This window comes from Euprymna scolopes, chromosome 3 (genome assembly GCF_053919585.1).
Source record: "Euprymna scolopes isolate OS-2025 chromosome 3, ASM5391958v1, whole genome shotgun sequence".
In the NCBI taxonomy this organism is placed as follows: Eukaryota; Metazoa; Mollusca; class Cephalopoda; order Sepiida; family Sepiolidae; genus Euprymna; species Euprymna scolopes.
This window is the reverse complement of record NC_136484.1, coordinates 102,175,900-102,195,899: the sequence shown is the minus strand read 5'-3', so window position 1 is coordinate 102,195,899 and position 20,000 is coordinate 102,175,900.

Genomic DNA, 20,000 nt, shown 5'->3' with positions numbered 1-20,000 from the left:
AGAGTGAATATAGGGAAGAAAAAGGTGATTACAAATGAATAGGTAGTCTGGTGGATAATAAAAAAAATCCAGTGATGGTAAAATGCAAATGTAAATCTTCAAGAAAGTTAAAAGAATTTCCATTTATACAAGTAAAATCCAAGGAAATCCCATATTTGGAAGAAGATTGCCCATAATAATTCAAAGGCAGAAATCCATTGAATAATCCACAAAACTGTGTACAAGGAATAAAGAAAAGAGTCCAATAATATTAATAAAAGAAAAATAAGATATGCTTTTCACTGTACTTCCGAGACATAAATATAAATAAGAAAGATCAGGGAAGAGAGAGACGAAAAAAAATGATGAGGTCAAATATAAAATATAAAATACAGGGAAACAAAAGTCAAAATGATCCAGACAGGAAATGTTAAAGGCGCACAAAAATATATAGGGCAAAATAATATAGGTAAACTGAAATGTACAGGTCATCAATTAAAAAAATGTCAGTAGGAGTTGTTAGACAAACTAAATGGAAAATAAATAAATAAATTAATTAATAAATAAATAGAAAATAAATTATAAATAAAGAATAAATAAATAAGAAATAAAAAGTAAAATATAAAATAAAATAAAATAACAAAATAAAAATAAGAGTAAAATAAAAAATAAAATAAAATAAAAAAATAAGAATAAGAATAAAAATAAAAATAAAAAACTAAATAAAAATGATTTAAAATATTTAAAAGGAGAGGATGGCCGTTATCTGCAAATTCAAGAGTAAAATATAAGTAAATATACATACGTTAGTTATGAAAGTTCAGGTAGATTGATATAAGAGATAGATGGGAAATTTAAAAAATAAAGCGGAAAATGCAGATAAATAGCCAGCCATGCAGAGGAGAGATATATAATTAAAATATAGGATTATTAAATGATAAAGTATTAATAAGTATGTAGAAAAACGATAAAGTTAAAGAAAAAATGTTTATATCTATATAAAGGGTAAAAGTAATAACTATGTTATTTCAGAATTGTCATAATTAAATTTGGACTTATATTTACAGAAAGAGATCAGTTCGTTTATAGACTTTATTATATTGTTACTTTGAGGGGAAGTAATTATAATTATTACTTCGGTTGTGCAGAGACGACATGACTTACAGTCTGCAGTATAAGACTTAACATTTTTATGATAGTCCATTTGACTGAGAATGGGGTATTGTTAGATTAAAGTGTTTTAATTAAAGTGGTTAGAGAAGTTCCTTGGTTATTATAAGAATTATGGTTGTTAAAAGAAGAAATGTGGTGTGATATTCTTTTCTTCATTAATGTTGAAGTAGCTCCGATATATGTATGTACGTTATTAAAAGCTGGAGGTCTGGTACTAATATCAGTTTGCTGATTTGTATTAGTTAAATAGTTTGAATTTTGTTCATAGTGTTCAACAAATGGTGGGGCAATGTCTGCATGAGGACTATTTTGGAGGGGATAATAAGTGTTGTTAGTGTTAGGATGGCTGTTAGGAGAAATATTATTATTCTCATTATTATAATTATTATTATTATCATTATTACTAGTTGTATGATTATATATGGAAGGTCTTTTCGAGTGGTGTATTGGATTAATTACTATATCAGATGGAGGATGGGAAGAAGAATAACTTGAAGACGAAATATTAGTGTATGTCATGGGAGGATTGCGTGGAAGCGTAGTAATAGTGCAAGAATATATAACATCTTTATGGATACAATCATTATTGAGTGGGTAAAGATGTTTCTTATTACAATTACAATTAGTTCTGGGTTTAATTGGGAAAGGAATTTTTTGGGATGATTTAGTTTTTTTGTTATTAGATGTTAAGATTCCTTGTGCTAAAGTAGGCATTGTTGAATAAGAAATCCTGATTGAGTTTTTATTGAAAATAGAACTATATCTGTGTGGGTATTTGAAACCGTTTTGTCCAATGTTGAAGAAGTCCTTAGGTATATTAGACATTAAGGTCAAATGGAGGATGAAACCAAATATTTTTCTTTCTCCTGATGCGACTAGGTGGGTTAGAGGCATTGCGATCAGTGTCTGGGTTTGGGTTATAAATGTAGACTGGTTCATTGTTATTGATAGTGTCAGCTCTTGTTATTTAAACTGGTTTCTTTCGAGTCATATTGTGTTTGATTACAGATTTAAGCCGGCCCGTATGAGGAGCATAATTGTTGTATTTAATCTTTTCCTTGTGACCTGAGTTCCATAATGCATTATTGAAGAAAGTAGCAGTTTAATTAAAAGTTTTTTTTTTTTATCTGCGGAAAGAGCAGAAATTCTTCTAGAGACAGATGGTACTATAGATTTTATAATTGAGTTGGTGTGGTTAGAAGATTTATGGACGTATAAAAGCGTAAGATTAGGTTTATGATAGGGTCTATGAGTTTCGGTTGTAAGATTAAGTGTAACATCTAAAACATTTGAAGGTTTTTTGTTTGGTTCGATCATTATAGAAATACCAAAGTTATTGAAGAAGTTATGTAATGTTTCAATTGTTTCATTGTACTCTCTTGGCCTGGCTGTTGTAGTAAAAAGGGCATCGTCTCTATAAAGCCCCCTTTGGATATGTTTAAAGTGGTATTTAAATTCTTTCAGTAAGAAGAGCCTCACTAAATCGGTAACTGCTGCAGAGTCAGAACCAGCCATCATGATGTCAAAATTACCAGGGTATCCTTTCTAGTCCAAAGGTTATTGTTAAATTGTATAAGGGACTTTCTCGCAAGGAGAATTAATTTTCTTTCTTAATTATTTAAGTCAGAATTTCTTTTAGCAAAGATAAGAGCCTTATTTAAAAGGATCGGAGAAATTGATTAATAATAATTTTGGATGTCAAATGTTATGAAGTTAAGGAGGTGTTTTTTTTAGGGAAACAAACCAATTAATTACAGAATCTAAATTCAGCCAAAGAGAGAAGCCTACTTTTTCTATAATAAAAGGGATATTCTATCTAATATATTTTTGCTTACAGCTCCTAAGTCAGAGTTAGATGGGCAGATCAAACTGATGGATGGGTTGTCATAGAAATTAGGTTATATATATATATATATATATATATATATATATATATATACATACAGTATTGTTTCGCTCTTTGACAACGTATCTGTGCGGCTATTCAAGAAGTGAATTAACACATTTTTAACATTGTACACACAAATTCACAGATACACACATATATATTTATATATTATACACCCAAATATATATGTATATGTATATATATATATATATATACATATCTATATATATATATATATATATATACATATATATATATACATATATTGTGAAAGCAAAACCAAGACTTAAAAAAGGTGTTGATGCAACAAAAAGTGTATTCTATTTTACATTGCAATTATTGCCATGCCCAGTCGACAATTTCAAATATTATATCCCCTGAAAAATTTCAAAAACCAGCATATCTTCAGACTTTATTAATAAAAACACTTTTGACAATAGAGCATTTTTGATGAGAAAGAAAACGAAAAAAAATCCCTTAACGAGAAAAGCTTGTGCGAAACATTTACCTTTGCGGTAGCTACGGAGAAGCCCATTTAAAAATTAATACATTTCCTAATTTTGATATCCTTCCTTAAGCACATAACCATTAGAATATCCAAAGAAAACCCTAAGCCATTTATTTTTTTTTTAAATATATCCCCTTCGTTGAATTCCTCAAGTATATATCGCTGTTTATTAATTTCCCAATAATTAATATTGTTATAAAATAAGATGTTTTTATATTATATTCTATATTTATAGTATGACCGTAACAACCTTGCAATAACGTTACGGTTAATTTTAATTGCGTATTAGTAGCAAGTATTTTTTACATATTATCGTTATTTTTGTAAGACCATTTTAGGTGTAAAGTTTAATTTAATATCAGAATAAAACAAAAGGCTATCTTCATATATATATATATATATATATATATATATATATATATATATATATATATATATATATATATATATATACATCTTGTACAACATTTCGAGTAAGGTATTATAATCTATTTATTATTTAATGTTTACTGTCATTCTACTTGAATATGTTTTCATACCGTTACTAAAGACAATTATGAAGGGAGATAATCCAATTATGTTGCTTATTGCTACTAGTTAATTCTGTTGGAAACGGGGTCGATTTTATTTCCTATAACAGTAAAAGGGAGATAATTCAGGCTGTTTGATATGGGCGGTCTATTGATTAAACAGAAGGTGTCTATGATTTAATAATTAATTTAATCAGACAGACCCAGAACGTGCTACCATGCCTTGTTTAACAAATTAAAGATATAAATCATGTTTTTAATCTTAAAACAGTGGGTGTTACCCACATCTGTTTTTAATCAATTATGCTGCTCATACCTTATAATTCGTGGGTTGCATCCTTTCATTATTATTCTGACAGCAAAACCACCCAATAGCTGCACATGTGTTTCACTCCGATGTGAAGATGTCTACTCCTGCATTTATGGGTAAAAGCATTTCGAACAAGGAGAAAAGCAAGTAAATAAGTAAATAATCATAGATTCTACCAAATTAAGATGTCAGATGACAAAATCAATTAAATTAATTTCAACCCACAAATTGCTAATTTAATTTTCAATAATAATAGTTTATTGTTAAGTTGTTTTATTGATTTGAGAGGGTATCACATATTTCATCATCAATACTGCTACAACTGAATGCAAAAATGTTAAGCGTTATGGAAAAAAAATTCTTAGATGAGCTTGATACGTCATTTACATTTCTTACCCGATTTAGAATAATAGAAACTATATTTGCATGTTAGATTTTGATCCTTCATTTAGATTATAACATCCCTAGCTATTTAACTCTGCATTAAAATTTAATCCTAGCATCCGATGACCGTTATTGTTGTAAAAAGTTACCCTCAGTTACATATTTAGCTGGATAGCAGAAATCTACTTCTGTGAAGACATTCCTGTATGTCATCTAGTCTTTTATTCAAAATTTCCTCTTTGAAATTCACTATGTAGAAAGGTTCCAATAAACATATATTGCAACTTTTTGATTTCCCGGGGCTGTACTTCCCTCCCCCCTGTCCACTACTGACCATTTTAATTCAAAATCTTCATTATTTCTATTACTTCCCTAACCTAATCACCTAATGCAGTTGTACTCCTCTTTTTGTTTTTATATTTAATACTGATTTTTGTACCCCTGCTATCGTTAACGCCATCTCTATTAGTTTCTATCTCAGGTTCGTTTTTAAAGGATATTACGTGATTTTATATCTAGCTTTTAAACACTGTTCCCGTGGGCCCAAGATATATCTTCTTAGTGTTGACGGTATTTATCTTGCATTTATACACTATTTCCGAGGTTATACATTTCCCATCCAACAGACATTTCCCAGGTATTCTGCAATAACATTTTCTGTTTATGATACTTCCCTTTGACGTTAGTTACTGAGTTTGCTGCTTTTCTATTGTGGGAGCTGATCATAGTCTTAGTCAAGTTTATGGACGTTGAGAAATATGATTTTACAGAGTTTGTATTTATTATTTTGCTTAATTTATTATCCGGGAAGGGAGAGATATAGTCCATTATTCTATTGAATTTCCTAGGTATATAATTTTTCATATGCTTACTGAATGTTGGATTGACCCACCCCTGTCTCTTGCGCTTATTTCTCTTATAAATGGTACCATCGTAATTTTGCAGTTATTATTTCCTCCAGCGTTCCTATTCTTTTAATCATTTCCAACGTTCCCCTTATATTAATGCTCAATTATGAAATATTATAATTTTGAAGCTTACTCCTTAAGTCAACTCGTTTAAAACTCATTGGTATATGAAATTTTACTGAATTGCACGAACTCAGTATATTACATACACGTATATATATATATATATATATATATATATATATATATATATATATATATATATATATATATATATGTATGTATGTATATATATATATATATATAATATATGCCTATAATGGAGTAATTTTTGAAAACTTTGAAGTCTCGAATACAATGATAAAATCATTGTTTATTGCTTTTTTTTTGTAAGTCCTATTTTTCGTTAATACATAGTCTCATCAGGGTCGAAAGTCCGGTTCGGGAATTTCTTTTTCTTTTTCTTTTTCTTCATTTTGGTTTTATAGCGAAGGGACGAGCATTTACGTGTTAGTCCAGTGGTTCCAGGTGGTAGTGCTCCAGTTTCGAGCGGGATTAAAAGTAAAAGATGATCACACTTTTGGAGAACTACACAAGAAAAGCAATAAACAATGATTTTATAATTATATTCGACACTTCAAAGTTTTCAAAAATTTCTCAATTAAATTTTACTTTTAAAAAGTGTCTTAAAAAGTATGACCATCTTTTACATTAAATCCCGCTCGAAACTGGAGCACTATCTTTTCTTTTAATATATATATATATATATATATATATATATATATATATATATATATATATATATATATATATGTATAGAGAGAGAGAGAGAAGAGAGAGAGAGAGAGGAGAGAGAGAGAGAGAAAGGGAGATTTTTTTTTAAAATACAGTAATCTCCAGACATGACTGTTTCGATGGTTCTATATTTCTACAGCTATAAAAGATACAAATAAACATTAGGTTATCTAGGACTTCGTAGCGTCACGGATAACGAGCCTGACTGTAAAACACATGTTCTGCAGTTCGATTATGAGCGAGAGGCAGATAAGCTACGCTGAAGAGAAGTAGGCCCCTCAAACGCACATGCCCGTAGCCGGCTTTCTTTTTAAATAAAAATAAATAAATAATTAAATATTATTTGATTAGACCCCAATAAACTATAAGCGATTTTCTAAGTAAAAAGACCCTTGAGATGATTATACTACCGAACTGTATTATCGTTTAACCGTACAATATATATATATATATATATATATATATATATATATATATATATATATATATATATATATATATATATATATAAAAGTAATGGTATTTTGCTTGAAGCATTGTTCGTAAAGGAGTATATGTGTTATAACATCAGGTGTGATATATATATATATATATATACACATATATATATATACATATATATATATATAATAAATTCCACAGCCAAACAACGTCGCAGCCCACAAGAGCCATGACAGTCAAAGAACCGAAAGTCCAAGAGTCGAGTTTCGCCCTCGTTTGGGCTCATCAGTTTGACACATCCGAACTCAGGATTCGAAACCCGAGCCTCTTGCATGCAAGGCAACTACTCTACCAACTGAACAAACGCCCTGCACACAAGAGTTTCTATTAACCAACACAGATCAAGTAAACCGAGTCGAAATCCGACTGTGAAATGAACCTACTTCCTCAACAAGGGACGCGATCATCTAACCAGCAAATAACACCAATAATATATATTAGAGAACATGGCATATGTTGTATGCGAATGTATTCCATAACGACGTACATGTTTAAGAGTTGGGTTTTATATTTTTTCTGTATGTTCGTGTACGTGTAAATGCGTGTATGTGTATATACGTCGTATCATTTAGTTCATCGTCTAATGTGTATATTATTACATTTATGCAACAGTTCTTACAGGAAAAGATTGCTGTGGGCGTATGCAAACTGTTGTAGACAACAGTTCTTTATTAATATATGGTAATAACGGAACAGATTCCTGAATTACATACGAACATTTATTCTCATGATCTGACCGGCATTTTCACAGATGACACGTTCTTTATATATTGGATGTCCGAAGTGACGCCGATTCACACGTAATCTTCAGCCATCCCTTTTATCTGATATCTGGCTAACCCCTGCTTGAATCTAGCCAAATCTACATGCATAACCTGTCTCTTTACGTCACATAATTACCTGCTAACCTGATCTAAGCCAAACTAGTTTTATTGTTTATGCAAAACCCGAAATAATGTTTTAATCTATTTTCACACTTCACGGGCGATTTATTATATATGTAATTCATTGTTTTTACAATTTAATTGTTTATTTTTCTAATCATAATAATTGATCCAGAGACCAGCTGTCGCTCAAGTCAATTAAAATTTAATAATAATAATAATAATAATAGTAATAATAATAATAATAATAATAATAATAATAATAATAATAATAATAATAATAATTTTTCACCCTAGGCTCTGATTGCCACATTTAACACATATACTACGCTATGATCACAACCTAAAGGGTCATAAAATTACATATGTTAAAAAGATAAAAGAAATACAGTTTTGTATAATTGTCTCCTTTAAACCACCAGTTACACGGATTGTACTGTGATACTATAAAAAATATTAGCCACAATGCTTGTTTGAAACAATAATAATGATAATAAACAAATAAATAGGCACCAGAATAATAATAAAAAATAAAATAAGAATATATTTCAATAGATAAAAAGAATAACGAAATAAACTAATATCAATTAATAAAATATAGCCAATCAAGATTAATAACATTTATCTCCAGTTACCTAGGGATTTAACTGGTCACATCTTACTGCGATTCTAACCTGTATCGGCGGTCCTGGTCTTTTTCGCCAACTTGGATATGCTATTGTTTGCCTTTAGTAAATGCGGTATTTTCCCCCTAAATTAATCAGTTCCATACAACCAAAGGATTTATATACACCGGATTTACGAATAACCTAGTTGAAAATTTATTATCTAATGAGGGGAGCAGTAATAATTGACTATATAATTAGGCATTTCTGTACTCGAAGCCACGTGTAGATGTGTTTACTTGTTTTCCTTTCTTTCCTCTTCTGATTCTTGTCCTCTCTGCATTGCTCTCGGCTTTTAAAACTTGTATATATATATATATATATATATATATATATATATATATATATATGTATATATATACGTGTTTTTTTATTGATAACGATATTGTCTAAATCAGACTCGTAACTAATCTTCTGGTCTCCAATGAAATCTTTTTGTACTAACTGCATAAACTAGTCGACCGTTTTCGTCAGACATTCATTATTGCGATGAGTTGCCCGGAAAATGCAATTATAGAACGCTAATAAACTTCAGAGTCGTTCGTTGGACATGTCCTAATAGAAAATTGGACATATTTTATACACGCATGTTTGGTTCGCTTTTGTGTGTCTGTTTTAATTTGATATGTTATTCGACGTATGTGTTTATTACAGTCGAACGAAACCGAAGTCTGTCGATAATTCTGTGGTTACACACTCTTGTTTTGTTTCGTTCTGAACGAACTATTTCGACAGAATGACGCCCGCTTTTTAGATGGTTGCTCTTTGCAGTGCCAGGCGACCGATCAGCCAGTAATAGTGCCTCATGTCTTCTACTTATCAGCCAGCCTCATCTAGAACATCATTGCTTACTTCCGGTCACGAAATGTACGGCACTTTTTGTTGTCCATCTATCTTAATAAATTAATATTCTGGGTATCTGTATCTGTTTTTGTATTGTTGAATAACAAAACTTATGGGGCATCTATTGTACAGGCATATATATATATATATATATATATATATATATATATATATATATATATATATATATATATATATATATATATATATATATGTATATATATATATATATATATATATACATATATATTAGTGGCCTGTCACGGCCACACAGGAGTCAACTGAGGCAGCAACACTGAAGCTGTCTTGTAAAACACTATATATATATATATATATATATATATATATATATATATATAAATATATATATACAAATGGAGGCAAATTTGGTCATAGTTTATTAGATTAAAAATATAGCTTTTTTTTTAAACAATGATTATAAAACTTTTACAATGGAATGCTTTTTGAATTTTAAAAAGGCCTGCAAACGTTCATGTAGTTTGGTGTCATAGAACAAAAGATATTAGCATTTCGATATTTGATTTGGCTCTGGATATATATATATATATATATATATATATATATATATATATATATATATATATATATATATATACTAGCATGGGTGATTGCCGTTGCCCGGGTTTTGGAGGTGTATGCTGAGCAAAAAAAGGTTTTTTTCTTTTTAACTTTGATACCTATTGTGCCCCTTTATATTATTGTTTGGGACTCGAATCAAGTCGTTAAGTTACATCCATGTCCACGGGACCTATCCCTAAAATTTCAAGTGTGTAGACCTAAAATTGTCGGATGATTTCGGTAGGGTTCTCAAAGGTCAAATTGTTGAACTTTAGCCATTTAATCGTGAAATTTCTGGCCAAAAACAGATCATATCGATTTTTCCAACTCTCAGTACTCTATGTATCAAATTTCGAGTCTGTAGACTGAAGATTAACAGAGTTATGTTGAAGGGAAATGAACACAGACACACATACAGACACACAGACCCACATACACGTTCACTTTTATAGATATATAGATATACAAATATCTTGCAAGAAATAAAAAAGGAACGTGCCGAGTTATGTGCTCATCAATGTTTACTCATTATTTCAAGACGTCCTCTGGGTGAATGAGATTAAGAAAACAAAAACGCCAGTACAAATCTCTTAAATTATTTAATGTGCAAAGTGTGACGCTGAAAAACATGTTAAAAATTTCAAAAAAAGGAGGACCGGTTTCGTAGTTAAATAGAGAAAGATGTTTACGCATCTCATTATACGTCTGTTTAAAATTCAAGTATATTTGTGTAAAAGAAATGAAATGCGTTTATTTTTGTTTTGCAATGTATTCATTGATTATATATATTATATTATTTACTATAAAATGAGTTTTATGACTTGAGAAGGTTAACGCGTGTCTAAAGTTAAATTATGTACATTTAATAAATGCTTACTTATTAATGCCACCTATTATAGAAATCCCCATGGTTTTTTTATTGTATTAGAATTTGCGAAAAGGGATATTCAAGAAATCTCCGTCGTTGTTTTATTGAAACTAATTCTAAAAGTATTGCTTGTTTAAAGTAGAAGGAGTCATTATGATTTAATGAATAAGAGAATAATGCACTCAGAGAATTGTTATTTCTTATATGTAATTTTTGATAAATGTGCTTCTTTTCTTATTTACGCTGTTTTCACCAACGTATCTATGATGGCAATTTTTGCAAGGAATAGTGCACATACCTGCCTTGGAACCTGCTTCGTTTTGGAGATGTTTTGTTGTTTTTAATATTTGTCTCATAGTTTGTGATTTGGTTTGTATGATTGAAATTCCTAGTTTATTTGGTGTGTTAGAAATAATTGTGTTATTGGTGTGTGTAGGGAAAATACGATGTCTGTTTATGAGGGAAATATCTTGTGTATATAATTTCTGTTTATTTATCCTGTAAAATATTTGTGTGGATTTTCACTTAGCATTTAATTAAAAAAATGTGGGATATTGTAGATGTTTCAAAGTGTTTGAGAGGTATTTAGATTCTTAGTCAATATATTCTTGACTGCAAATTCTGATTGCACGTAAGAAGAAACCAAATATCATACCTGTTTTTATTTTTGTTATTACGCTGTGAGTAGAAATGCACATAATTCTTCGTTAGTGTAGTTTTGCGGTTTGCTTTGGAGGATAGTTCATTATTAGATTTTATAATAAGTATCTCTACTAAATGTAATGAATGATTTTTTTCAGTTTTATAGGTGAACTTTATGGAGGGGGGCTGAGCATAATTTATCTTTTGTTATCTATATGCGTGTTTTCACGATGGAAAATTAAAATGTCGTCAATGTATTAAAGTGTTACCCATAGTAGCACCGACATTTAGATTGTAACGAGTAAATAGTTTTCACACACATCATTTAATATTTACTCATAATTGCAGTCCATTCTTAGTGTATTTAAAAGGGTTGAAACAACCTCATACAGCTATACTATATAAAAAGTATATTCTAGAAACAAGCGTATACTATGTCATAGAATGAGGCATGCTACATTCAAATGTAATTGCTTTTCCCAGCCTTAACGAGTAACTTCTTATTATAAGTGGTTTTTTTTAAAAAACGAGTAAGTGTTTAATTTGCGAATACACACGTTTGAAGTAAATGGGTCAATTTGTAGGCATCATACAAACCCCATTTTCAACAAGACACTGCTAACATAATTGCTATTATAAACAATAAGTTAGAAGCAGTTATATATGCATACTAATAAATAGGAGATATATATCTGTGTTATTATTAAACTCAATATGTAGAATGATAAATGCCGTACAAAAACGTTGATAATTCTGACAATGCTTACATAAAGTATCTAATCACAAACAATTAAATAAACGTCAGTCTGGCTGTCGTCATGTATGTTTCTAACTTTATGGGACGCGAATGCTTGTTAATAGTAAAATATTCAAAAAACAAGATTATATGATAACTAATAAATCTGTGTAAATATTTTTCAACCCAGGAGGATTAGGCATTCGATATTTAACTGCATAAATGTGGCAAACAGCAAAAAGCCATTGCGTTATATGAGAATGTTATGATATGTAGAAAACTGTTATTCTCGTTCTTCGAATTTCTATTCTCGAAAAAAAAAATTATTTACAGTAGTAACCTCAGAAATTATCCCAATATTAGAAAAGAATATAGGTCTCTAAAATCAAAAATAATTGAATCTGGCAGACTGAGTTATCCTTAAGAACATATGTACTACATCATCAATCAATTCACCGGTAAGCAAATTAAATGGATTTGAATGCATTTAAGTAATATAAAAGAGGTCCCTGCATTATTTTCTATTTTACAACGCCTCACCAAATAAACTAAAGAAAAACCCAGCGCGCTAAACATAGAGCTGCCCGCATAGTTCATATAATTCAACATTTGTGCATGCAAGAAAATTTATGAGTTCTCATTTCTTATCTCGCATCCGCTGTGCCAACATCATAGTTTTTTTTTGCCAGTTTATATCAATATTTAGTCTCCTTTCTTGTTTTTACAGAACAAACAAACATCAAGGGGGTCGTTTCTCATTTTGCCCGCAAAGAAATCCCTTACGCAAAACACAGAGCAGTCAAATTCTCCAAAGACGTACCTCGTATCCGAAACAGCAATTCTTATCTTGCTAAAGGTGTATCCATTTCTGTTACTTACTTACGATTAACATGATATCAGCAATGTGTCTGTTTGTATGGGTAATGGTCGGCGTTAGAAGAAAAGCAGTGAACACTAAAATTGTGCTGATTAATACATGGAATGTCGGTCCTCATTATTTTTATAATATTAAATGTTATAATTATTTCCTAGGCTGGGTTGACTGATCTCTTTCTGATCTAAGAAAAATAGTTTAAACATATATCCGTCTTCGTTTATACTAATTTAGTTACAAGATTTTCTTGATATAACCAAGCTTAACTTTTTACGTCTACTCACAAAAACGCATCGTCAGGGAAACATACACAAACGTCCTACGCTTATCCCCTCGCGTACTCTTAAAAATGATTGGAATTAAATTAACATTTATTAATAACCACTCTAGTGATTCATGATTATCTCACATTCTAATGTATGTTTACAAGAGTTGTGATGTTATAAAATATAACAGCCTCCCCCCCCCAAAAAAAAAACAACAACACACAAGTCTCCCAATTTTAGTTTAATATTTTAGGCGCAATGCCTCTATTTGTTTGTGTTAAAAAAAAAACCGTGATCAAAAAATTTTCCACCTCTCTCTGAAATATTCCGCGTCTCTCTGAAATCATCAATATAAGTATTATCTTCTTAATTCGCTTGTAAAATTAAGGAAGCAATAATAAGGTCTTACGCATTGCGCGTAGGTTAAATATATATGAGAAGTAAAATGTGTTGCGATAGTCGAGGGGGTGTCTTATTAAATAAAATTTTAACAAAATTCGAACGAAGTTTATGCTAAGCTGTCAGATCTCGTTTATTTTTTCAGATTTCGTTAGGAAAATTTAAACTCCGCGTTCCGACGTCAAATTGTTAGTTGTTCCTTGTAGATTGTGCTGATATAAATTTTCCAGCAGGCAGCCTTGCATTACTCTGTCATAAATACGCTTAAATATAATATTTTGATTAATGCAGGTTTTGTAATTAGTATAATATTTTTTCGACCAATATACAGTAATGATTTAAAATATAAAAAAAAAAATGTATCGGGCGTTATTGCCGAGATATACAGTATCGTATTGGTTCGAATACATTATATATTAAGTGTTATGCATATAGAGCAGAAACTAACAGAAAATTTTGTTATGGGAAAAAATCAAACAAAATAATGAACACAAATACTGTAATATATATATATATATATATATATATATATATATATATATATATATATATATATATAACCCCCAATGGTTGGTCCCATTTGTGTCTATGGCAATGGACGCCATTCCTTCCTTTCGATATATTGTAATTCCCTAAAAATATAAACTTTAAGGTGGCTTTTCTGCTATATATGTCAATGTAATTGGATTGGGTTCATTTTTGTCTGACGGGTTGAGGGTACACTTTTGAGAGTTATTGGTTTCTGTTTCCGACTGACAGTTTAAGATCCTTAACTATTTCTTAGTATTTAGAGCAGGTGCTCCGATCATCAGTTGTATGATATCGGGATGATCTTAATGCCACGTTGTGCCCCATGTTTATTGGCTTGGTTTCTCTATTTGCACAGACGCAGCTGGTAACATAACGCATAGATTCTCTTTATCTGATACCCTATGACAGACAGTGAAGTGTCCAACGAATTTTACAGACCAGCAAGAGTAACAGACTCCACTTCCAGATCTGCTTCTGACTACAATTCCCGATGATTACGTAACGGAAGACAATAGTCGACACAGGAATGTAAATCATGCTGTAATAATGGTAGACATCCCCAAAAATTCTCGACCCAAATCCGAACAGAGATTACTCAAACCGATAATGTATTTAGGAAACCATCGAAGATCATCATGCCGGAACTATCGATTTAGTTTGGTTTCTTTTTGATATTGATTTCGAAAATGTATTTATATTTTTAAGGGGTTGTTTGACATATTTTTGTTATCTTTAAATTTCATATTTTTAATTAGGTTAAGTAAGTCGTTTTCAAAATTGTCAATGCCCTTGTTCTTTTTGGGCGTTCATATATATTTTTAATTTTTGGTACTTGGCGGCTTTCCTTTGTGCAATACAAAAGCAAATTAAACCACACGCATTAGCTACTAACCCAATGAAGCCACAAAGCAAAATCAGTAAGCGTAAAAACAGACATAAAAGACATGGTTTAGCCCTCGATATTCAAAACATCTTTAAACACACTTAGCCATAGAATGCTTTAAAATATTAGAAACACACATTAAAGCCCTCATAGGTACAAAAAATTATTTAACAAGAACACTATCAAACTGTCTTACTCAACTATGCCCCAACTACATAAAAAATTATCAGTTCCAAAAATTAAAAAATGTAGTAATATACAAAATACTAATATTTTTTTAATTCAATTTTCACCCCAAACAAGGCACAGTGCCACTTTGAAGCAGGGGCTACTATTAGGGAATTAATTAGCGGGGGCATTATGAAAGGAGAAGAGTAGAAAGATGTTTGTTAACATTACACTTGAACTTCTGCATATCATTGCCGTTGGGAAAGCAGAATCCCGGAAGGGAGTTCCAAAGACCCGCAGTTCTGGGGAAGAAACTATTGGAGTAAAAGGCTTTCTTGAACCTAGGGATATCCACTGTAAAGGGATGAGACTTAGTAGCTTGTCGGGTTTGTCGGGGGTAGTTACGTCGGGGAGGTACAAGTGTTTGCAGTTCGTCAGAGCATTCACCATTAAAGTATTTGTAGAACAGGCAGAGGGATGCAACATCTCGTCGATTGGACAGAGGTTGAAGCCTAGATGACAGTTCAGGTTGGCGACTCTTTTTTGAACCCTGTCCAGGAGCGAGAGACAAGCAGCAGATGCACCAGCCTAGATGTGACAACATTACTCCATACATGGGCGAATGGTTGCCTTATAGAGGTATAGGATACTGGCAGGCGTAAGTAGTTTTCTAGCACGGTAGAGGGAGCCAACCTTCCTTGCAGCAGCCTTGGCAATGTTCTCAATGTATCTATTCCAGTTCATATTCCCTGTAAACGTTAGGCCGAGGAGTTTAAAAGATGTACTTTCAGGCAATGTGTTCTTGGCCATTGCTATTGGTGGTAGAGAAGGTTTCTTGTAGTTATTGAAGGAAACAAGCTTAGTCTTAGCAGCATTGAATGAAACCAACCATTTTTGTCCCCATTCCACTACGGATTGGAGGTCATCCTCTAGTGTTTCTGCCATTTTCTTGGATATGTGTTCATTAGTTTTCCCCTCATATCTGTTATAGAGAGTGGTGTCATCGGCAAATATACCCATCTCCGAAACAATATTATCAGGGAGGTCGTTTATGAATATCAGGAACAATAGAGGTCCAAGGATAGACCCCTGAGGCACTCCCGCATTTATGTCATATTGTTTGGATGTACGTCCGTCGAGGACAACTTTGATTTTTCTATTACTTAAGAAGGATTTAATTACGTTATGAATTCTTCCAGTGATTCCATATGATCTAATTTTCCTTAGAAGACCATCGTGCGATACCCTGTCAAAAGCCTTAGATATATCAAGGACCACCGCTCTACCCTCCCCTGTTTTATCCAATGAACGGTATATACGTTCAGAAACTACAGTTAAGATATCTGCTGTTGAACGGGCTTGCCTGAATCCATATTGTTTGTCAGTCAGGAGTTTAGCAGCTGTTAGGTGCTGGACTAGGACTTGATTAACTAAGGACTCAAATATTTTGGCGAAAAGCGGGAGGAGGCTAATGGGAGGATAATTTAGTGGGTCAGTTCTTTCACCAGAATTCTTGAAGACTGGTACCACATAGGCGGTTTTCCAGCAGTCGGGAAAACAAGATTCGTTAAGGCATTTATTGTAGTTTGGACAGAACTGGAGCAACCTCGGCAGAGCAATTTTAATAGCACAGCCGGGATGAGATCTGGTCCACATGCTTTAGAGGTGTCTAGGTTTTTTATAATAGCATGTACCTGAGAAGGGGTGATTGTCAAATCGTCAAGTGTGGCGTCTGTTCGCAGAGGAAAATCAGGGAATGAGTGGTGTACCGTGTTCAGTGTGGAGTTTGAGGCAGACCGACTGGCAAGCAGATTAGCCTTGTCAGTTGTCGTGCAAGCAACCTCATGATTGTTTGTTAGTGGGGGAATAATTGACTGTCCATTATTAACTACGCTGTTGTAGATTTTCCAAAAATCCCAGGTTCCTAATTTCTGTGCTTCGATGCGCTTTCTGGTGGTTTCAGAGTAATCTGACTTAGCTGTGTCTATCACTCTCTTACAATTATTGCTAGCTTCTATAAACTGCTGTTTATTTGAGCTGGACTTATATCGGTTGAATCTGCGGAACGCATGCTGCCTTTGACAAATGGCAGCTGCACAAGCAGAAGTAAACCATTGGGGGGAGTGGGGCTTGCTATAGTATTTCCGTGCGGGAACATGTGCTTCAATAGCAGTTTTGAACCATTCAGTTGTCTCATTTGCACACTGTTCCGCTGGAAGAGTAAAGATATTTTGCCATGGGGCATCTCTGATGAGCTCCCTGATGGCTTCCCAATCAGCCTTTTTGTAATACCTCGTTGTTTTGAGTAGTGGGTCTTCAGTTTTAGGGCGAGAATTTAGGCTGATTTCTACCATTATCACAGCGTGATCAGCATTCCCGAATGGGATATGGGAATTTGTTGTACAGTCATTGGGAACCGTTGTCAGAAAGAGATCAAGAAGTGAGGCATGTTGATCGTGCTGGTCTGGGAAACGTGTCGGAAATGTAACCAATTGAGATAGGGAATGAGATATAGAGAAGCTATATGTGGCGCTACCAGCTACGTATGTGTGATTTGAGAATCCTAGCCAGTTATATGGAAAATATGACAGGCTGCAACTGTAAAAGAAAAAAATAAATGTCTTTCCAAGGTAGGTGAAAAGAAAAAAAATGTGTAATTTATAGCTACGGTGTGTTAAAAACACCGAATATAAATTATATTATAGCACCCATATAAATCCTCTCTCACAGATTAACTCCAGCACGCAGTTAATCAATGACAGCACCCCTATTAATAAATCTACCAATCAAATGCAACCAAACGTATTACATACCAATACCACTCTTAATCAACAAATATAGAAAACAAAATGCAATTTATTTCGGGTCCACATCTGGACTTATTAAAGACAGGATTTCCAGGCATAAACATTACTTCAAAAATCTTTCTTTGTGTGTATATATATATATATATATATATATATATATATATATATATATATATATATATATATATATTCCCTATTATCCTTTGTGTATATATATGTATATATATATATATATATATTCCCTATTATCATTTGTGTATATATATATATATATATATATATATTCCCTATTATCATTTGTGTATATATATATATATGTATATTCCCTATTATCATTTATATATATATATATATATATATATATATATATATATATATATATAAACATATTATCATGACTACAATACGGTAGCTACCAACAGATACGCGACTGTTTTACTGCCCCAATGGTATAAATCAAATCACACGTCAATCTTGCATACCAGCAAGGATTTTCCACAAAACGTATGCATTCACTAACTCAACGGGGGTTTTAGATAAGTCCTTTTTTATGACATATGCCTTTAAATTCTTAATTATGTATAGAATCTTGACAACGTACTCCCTCACTGGATAACGGCTCTCCGTATTGAAATGCGTCTATTAAAACTCTAAATTGTTTTTCATGTCTGAAATATTCTCTAGCGGTTGCAGTAAAACATATTTAAACAAAACTGTTATATTGTTTCACTTAATTTAAACATTATTTTTATTACAAAGTCATTGACCGCGTGGTTAAAATTATAGACATCAATCACTGCCCCCGTTCTCGTACAAAAAATAACTGATAATATATGAAGCTAGTGTTTACACTACTCATATAAAGTTCTAAAATTGAATCTGTAAATTAACGTTAGTTCTCTCTCTCTCTTATATATATATATATATATATATATATATATATATATATATATACATATATACATATATATACATATATATATATATATATATATATATATACATACATATATTTAATTGTGTCCGTGTTCTGTACCTATTAAACTATTCTGTCAATTTTAAGTCTATATACTCAAGATTTGTCATAAGGAATATTGAAATGTTGGCAAAATCTGTTTCATTAGTTTCCGGCCAGAAATTTCGCTTAGAAGGTGTAAAAGTTCACGATCCGTCATATCAAAAGTCAACAAAATCCTCCGCCAATTTTAGGTCTAAAAACTTCAAATCTACGATGTAGGTTACAAGGACATGGATCAACATTTTCATTTCATTTCAGCCTACAACAATAAATGTTAAGGGGTTGAAATTAGGGTTAAAGTTGTAAACACATAACCTCGGCGGTCACTACAAAATTGCTAAGTCAATTTTAGATGTAAACATTTGGAATTTTACATAAAGTGTAGCCAGGCAATGGGTAAGCTTTTGAATAGGTTTTTGGCTGAAAATTATTGCTGCTAAGGTGACAAACCGCAAAGGTTTGCGGTCTCTAGAAAACTTTTCAGCAAATTTTTGGACAAAGCATGTGAAATTTTCTATAAAGATTACTCTAATATGCAATAAGCTTTAAAATCAGTATTTTGGCGAAAATTCCGAGATGTGAAAATTGAAAGTGTTTACTTTTGAAAACATTACAAACCTCCTCCACACATTAAGGGTATACACTGTTGAAATTATAGATTGACGTTTTCTGAAGGTGAGTAAAACTTGTTAATCTATCAATCTATCTCTCTCTCTCTCTCTATATATATATATATATATACATATATATATATATATATATATATATATATATATATAAATATGCTCACAAAGTTATGAACAGTGCAATGGGCTTGAACAAAGCCGAGCTGAACTGATAAAATACATATATACACATATA